Here is a 6,737-nt window from a genome sequence, read left to right as displayed (position 1 = left end):
GAGTAGACTACATATTTTCTGAGGATCTGAGTCCAGAGACACCAGATGGTTGTTTTTCTCAGATATTTAGGCACCTACACATGCAAATAGGTGCCCCGCAGTATTTTCAAGCATGTCCAAACGCTTCATTCTCTAAATAACCATTAAAAATATTGATGCAACATTTTCATCCTACGATTTTTTCCCTCAAATATCAAAGGAAAAAATACGTCTATGGAAATTTTTAACTGAAGAGATGAGCACCCCCAGGCTACAGACTGGGGACCACACAGATCTGGGATATTTCTGCCAAATACAACACTAGACAGTGGAAAGTGATGGCAGCAGCTCTAGGAACAACCTGGCACTGGAGGAGTTAAAAACTGCAGTTAAAGAGAGATTAACAGCTACAGCCAAGTTTAGTTGTGTTGCAACCATGTAGTTAAACATCTCTGTCCCTCCTTACCTTCCAGTATTCCCCAAAACTGAATGGGGACACAAAAATACACTTGGGAGGGGTGATTTGAAGAAGTTCAGCTACAAAAAATCAGCAAAGAGTCCTGAACCCCAAAATGAGAAGAAAGAAGCAGCTCAGAGAGGAGAAGATGAGAAGTATAAACACTAAACAAAAATACGAAATTTACTCCCCCTAGGACCACGGATCTTGTGTAGCTTAATGCCACAGCTTAACAACCTGTGCTGGGTTCTGCTGAAGAGGAATAGGGTGTTAATTCTGTTCTTGAGAAGAATATATGTTAAGAAGAATATATGATGTTTTGTCCTAGAGATACCTTTTTTAGATTCCTGACACTTCATTAAATTGGTTTATGGCAAAATATAGAGGAAGATGGTCTTGGGGAACAATTAAGGAGTTTTAAAATGCAACAAAAAGTTACAAGGGAAAAATCTCTTTGCTATAATTGATAGTTTTGTCTCAAAGGGAATTAACAGAATTTTATGACTTTGATCTTCTAAAGAATGAGGTTCTTAACTTCATTAGTCATTTTGCTTCAGTTTCAGCACGGATGCCACAAGAGAGAAACCCCCAGCCTTTTAAAAGGGGCAGTCCTCCTACATTTGTCACAGCTGCCCTACTGAAGTTCAGTTCAAGAGATCAGTTAGAGATTTTGTGGCAGAAAATCCATTATAATTAATGAGCATTCACAATTAATGGCTGGTCTGATGTAGCCTTTCAGAAGGATCACAGCTTTTCTCCTTATGATCTTAATGCAACAATTTCACTTTATGATCACAACCTTTCTATCTACTTAAAAACTTAGCAATGGGTTAAATGGTAGCAGGAGTTAGATAATTCCACTATTAACCAAAGTTAAAAGCTCTTTAGTTTGCTGTTCTCAGAGACTGCACTAACTGTTCTGATTATGAAGCATGAATTTTAATAACAATACTGTACTGTACTCCTCACCTGCATAGGTTTAGAACTAATTAAAATACAACAGGAATGTATCTGCTTCTATCTAGGCAAGGAACATGAGTGAGGAACAACATCTTCCATCACCTCAAAAGAACCATCTCTTGCTAACACTGCATTCCTCTGCAAAATGAAAAATCAGGTAAAGTTTTTACTTTACTAATGGGGAAATTAGTTGCAAGTATTTCTATTTGCTTTATATTTCATGCAGTTTTATGAACACTGTTACAGGTGGGAAAAAGAAAATATTGTCTTTCTAACTGATAGTGGAGTTTGAGTTTCTCGAATTTATTTCCATGAAATCATGGCAATGAAATGAAAAACAATTTTCTTGCTCCATGAAAGAGCAGATATTCCAGAAGCAATAAGATTTTAGATTATTAAAATAACCCTTGTCACACCCGATAGATTTTATTTGCAGGTACATTCAAAAAGCCCAAGTAGCAGACCAGCTTTGCAAAGGCATTTCCAGCTCTGCTGGGGTGGCCAGTGAGGACCAGGGCAGCTCGAGGGGGAGCCCTGGCCTTGCCAGGAGCATTTCTCCGAGGCTTCCCAAGGCACAGGCTGCTCCTGCACGCTGCTCTGCCATCCCCTGTGGCAGCGTGGGCAGGCACCTCGCCTTGATTACTGCTAATTACGGGCTCAGGCAGCGAGAGCCAAAGGCACGGAGCTGTCACAGCTGGGGAAGGGGACACAGAGGACTCCCAAGGGTGAGCTGTGCCAGCCTCGGGGATGAGGAAGGGTGCGTTCCCTCCTGCAGGCATCGACAGCTGCGCTTCCCACTCACAGATCGTGTTGTCCATCTCTCCCTGGCAGCTGGGCTTTCCCCTCTTCTGGCTCTCCACAAAGGTCTGACCAGCAGCCTCTCACAGAAACGAGGAGAGGCTGCTCCGGGGTTTGTGGAGGCACTTAGAAATCTGGATGGCCAGAAAAATTTCATCTGATTCAAGGCTGGGTCTGCTCAGGCAGGGACAGTGCATTGTCACTTTATAATAAAATGTATCTGAAATAGAAAGTGCTGGCAACATGTAAATATGTAAAACTTTGTGATATCAAATCCTTCTCTGGGATTCAGACTCCATCACAGAACAAGGAATAAACAGACACAGAAACCTGATGTACAGGTCTAAGAGACTTTTGTCTCCCTTTTAGTGTGAATGTCTTCAGTGAACAGCACTCGTCTTTGAGATCAGCTCTTCTGTAGGAATGGAAATTATGAATTTACCCTTCTCTTGTACATCTGCAGGTGTTTTTAGAGAGCAGAAAAATAAGGAAGAGGTTGCCTTTCTCAATTAAGGAGTTCATAAAAAGAAATTGAAACAAAGTTTTTGTTCTGTCATCCTTAATTTACTTCAGTTTGGGACACAAACAAGATTTCAGCTGATGGAAACCTGGTCTCTGCTGAGGACAGACCATCCCCTGCTATGGGCAGGCCCTGTATTCAGAGTTGTTCTGTGTGTTTTAGAGGAGGTTTCTATCATAACATCAAAAAGACCCTGGAGTTAAAAACAAGTAATTTGATTTCTTGAGTCAGACTGTTCTGAATGACAAATTAGAAATCACAAAACTGTTTTTCTTTATCAAGCAGCACACAAGCAATTAAACTCCCCAATCCCTGGCCTGCTGGGGAACGCTGTGTTCAATTTTCCTTTAATTTTTTCACAGTCATAGATGGAAATACATCTTAAAGCAGTAGCCAGCCACACTGAGGGACTGGTACTCCAGTGGGATGATGGTATAACTTTCCAGAGAGTGTCAACAGCATATTAATATTTCAGCTTCATCACCTCCAGGGTTCAACTCCATCTTCCACCCTCTTTTAGATGGTTCTTCAGTATTTTTTTTTATCTTTTAACCACATCAGAGCACCTTGCTACCTTTACTGATTAATCCTCTGGATCCCTCCAAGATAAGGAAGTATTACCAAGTCTGTTTTTCAAACTAAAGAGGAGTTTTCAAACTAAGATATGGCAAAGTAGACATCTTGTTGCACAGAACATGACCAGAGACACCCAGGTTTGACATGCATGCAGGGAGGCAGGAACACCATGGGCTGTGAAATAACTTCCCTCTGTAGGTCATGGGGATCACCCACGTTTATAACTCACCTTATTACTTGCTGTTGACTCCCCTCAGAATTTACAGTTAATATCAACCTTAAGAAAAACAGAGCAAAAATCAATAACCAGAGAAGAAAGAGGAGCCCCATCTCCCCAGGTTGTCACCTGCTGCCTGACAGACACAGCTACAGCTGCCCACCACTGACAGACCCTGCCCAGGGCTCAGAAACAGAAGAGGAAAAATTTCTAACACCAGACAGGTGAGTTGTACCAGCGAGAAGCCATAAATAGAGACAGATTCCGGTAATAAAAGAACCCTGTGATGATCTGTGAAGCTTCACAAACAATCCTTGGCTCATCCCAAACACCTGATACTGGCAAAATTAATGTAGGGAGAAGGAGGGTGATGCCAGAGGATTTCTGCCTGAGAGCTGAACACTTTCTCAAGAGATGACGGGGACCCCCAGCCACCCCTGGTCTGAATTCCCTACGATGAAGTTAACATTGCAGTTAAACAGGAAGTTTTGCAGCATACCAGTGGAACAGGCAGGAGGAGGATTATACACACAGGTGGGATATTTGTTGTGCAGCAGCCTGGAGAAAGACTCCCTTCAATCCTTTTGAGAAGAGACATGAATAGGAGACAGGTGAGAAGCACGATTTTCCACAGCCTCCCCAGATTTCCTTCTGATCCCCAGAGGATCTATTTAGGATGGGACTGATACTGCCTTTTGTTCATACTGCAAATTGGTGAGGGACTGCTAACACCAGAAGCAAACCATATTCAGAACTGAAACCTTGCAGTGAGTTGTAACCCTTCATCCTTTCTTTTCTTACTAAAATTCAACCCCCAATAATTAGGGTTAAACGCTGGCCATGCAGATGCAGTGAACAGCACACAGCCTTGCTACTGCACACTCCTGCCCTTGGACTTGCCTCCCTGTCCCAGAGAGCACCAGAAAGAGCCCCAGGGAGCATCCTGGTGCTGCAGGGCCAGGATTGCTGTGGTCCTGAGCCAAGCCATGCAGGCAGCACCACAGGGCCCATCCGAGGGCCGAGCTGGGTGAAGCTTTTCTCCTGCTGCAGAGCCCAGCCCAGCATCCATTGCCCTTTTTGTTCCCAGCTCAGCTGACAAAGCAGCTCTGTTTGACTCGGGATCTTTTTGAGTGTAAAGGAGGTACCAAAGACAACCTTTCTCTACAATTTAACCTTTTGCTTTTTCTTCCAGAGCACCTCCTGCTTGTGTTCTACATGTGTGGATGTGTGGAAGCTGCATCCCCAGGAGTGTCAATGGATGCCCACCCACATCTCCTGGCTGTGTGAAACTCGATCAAGCTGTGCTTTGCCTTCTGAACACACCAAGAAGGCAACTGCACAGAGAAAATGACAATTTTGGTCAGGACCCAGGGAATTCATACATGACCACACACAACCTTTCCCCAGGGGTGAAGCTCTTCACCCTGCAGAAGCCCCTAGAAGCCATGTGGAGCTGCCCACTATGCTGGGCAGTGAAGGCAGGGCAGGGAGGCTGGGATGCTCCCACCATTCAAGTAACAGCCAGAGTCATTCCCCTACACCCACTGGAGCAGTGGCAAAGCTTACTGGGATGGCAGGAGGTGTGTGGTGCTTATTGTCCACCCCATATCTGGATGAATCACAACACTCCTCCCAGCCTAGAGAATAACAAAGGATCTGGATGCAGCACTGTCCAAATAGACACAAGCTTCCTTTTATAGAATCCCAGAATGGTTTGGGTTGGAAGGGACCTTAAGATCACCCAGTTCCACCCCATGGCCTCAGACTTCTCTGGAAACTTCCTAAATGCTCCTGCTTTAGCTGATGCAAACATGTCCTGAGGAACCTAATGGTAGAAGTTAGTTTGAAATAACACACACAAGCTCTTCTGAAATAAAACATTTTCATGACTTCTCTGCACTTGAGCCAATTTCTTCAGGCAGCCTGCCCCATATTTAAGAAGCAAAGGCAAGATCCCCACATCAGGTGTCTAGTGCTAAGTTTTATGGCCCTGCACTTGAAAATATGTTCCTAAATATCTGAATCTCAGGCACCTGGAAATAAGTATTTGCCTTTGGAGTGAACAAAAAAGGAAATAATCCCTGTATGTTATTTTTATTTTTTTCCTTTATATGGTTTTAAGCTGCTTTTATGCGGCACTGGAAAGTTACAGCCCGTGATTTGTTGCATTCTGGTCTGCTAATAGAAACATCCCCCTGACTGCTGCTCACTCTGCAGAGCAGAAGGATCGTAATGCAGATTGTAAATGGTTGCATTACGGAGAAAGATAATGTTTCTTTCCACTTTCATTTCCCTTGGTTGGTGTTTATCGTGGTAGGGGTTGCGTAAGCATATGAGAGAGAGAGATCATGCATTATTTACCAGGCTGGAACTGGGGAAAGGCTCCAGCCTTTCAGAGTGTGGATGATCGCCCAGCAATTCCCACCCGCTAAGATTTGTGCGGTGTTTGGTGGGAGCTTGGCTGAAGGATTGTTAAAGCAAACAGGATCATCCTGCCAGCCTGGAGAGTGGCAGGGGATGGGGCTGAGGGGCACAGGCTCTGTTCTCTCTTTTTTCAGCTCTGGACAGTTTATGTCAGTATTTATTTCACACCTTGGCAAGACTGGAGCAGAACTGCCACCGACTCAATCAACCATCAACCAATTCCTTAAGGTCTGCTGGGGCTCCAACACACCTGAACAAAATGTCTTGAATGTAGCTGAGGGCAGACAAAGCCAGAGATGGGGGTGACCCAGGAGGAGGCAGAAGCCTTTCCAGCCCCAGGATTGTCCCTGTGATGCCACCAGGGCCAGCGATGCTGACCCAGTTTCTAAACGGGACAGGAAGTTGCAACACTCTGAAGTTTATTATCATTAAACTCTAGCCAGGGTCAGAGGCTCTGCGTTTGTCCTTGCAGTGCTACTGCCAGTGCACATAAAAACTGACAAAATCAGCCACTAAATGCTGGCAGCCTTGGGAAAGAATTTTTAAAAAATCCTAAAAACCAAGAAACAAACCCAGTGAAACTACTAAATTAGGAATAAGTTAATGAGGAAAAATTAAAAGGAACTGAAGACTTGAAATACTCTTCCAAATTAAGGAGAACAAAGAGAAAGGATCAGCTCTTATTTTTGCAATTAAGGTGTTATTTATGGCAATTTAGCTGTTTTAAGATTAAGCTTGGATACAGTGCCACGGAAAATACATCTTATTTACTCCCAAGGTTTCTCATCAGTTTCTAGATGAGCACC

At 43.8% G+C, this 6,737-nt stretch overlaps 1 long non-coding RNA gene across 1 annotated transcript; it reads left to right on the top strand.

The window, feature by feature from the left end:
- Positions 1-4,544: 4,544 nt before the first annotated feature.
- On the top strand, positions 4,545-6,472 carry LOC137482821 (uncharacterized). Its single transcript, XR_011004231.1, has 2 exons — positions 4,545-4,954; positions 4,990-6,472. It is a non-coding gene; the product is annotated as an uncharacterized lncRNA (long non-coding RNA).
- Positions 6,473-6,737: the final 265 nt, after the last annotated feature.

The sequence above is a fragment of the Anomalospiza imberbis genome, chromosome 15 (genome assembly GCF_031753505.1).
Source record: "Anomalospiza imberbis isolate Cuckoo-Finch-1a 21T00152 chromosome 15, ASM3175350v1, whole genome shotgun sequence".
NCBI classification, from domain to species: Eukaryota; Metazoa; Chordata; class Aves; order Passeriformes; family Viduidae; genus Anomalospiza; species Anomalospiza imberbis.
Note: the sequence above shows the minus strand (reverse complement) of the source record. Positions and strands in the feature narration are given on the sequence as shown.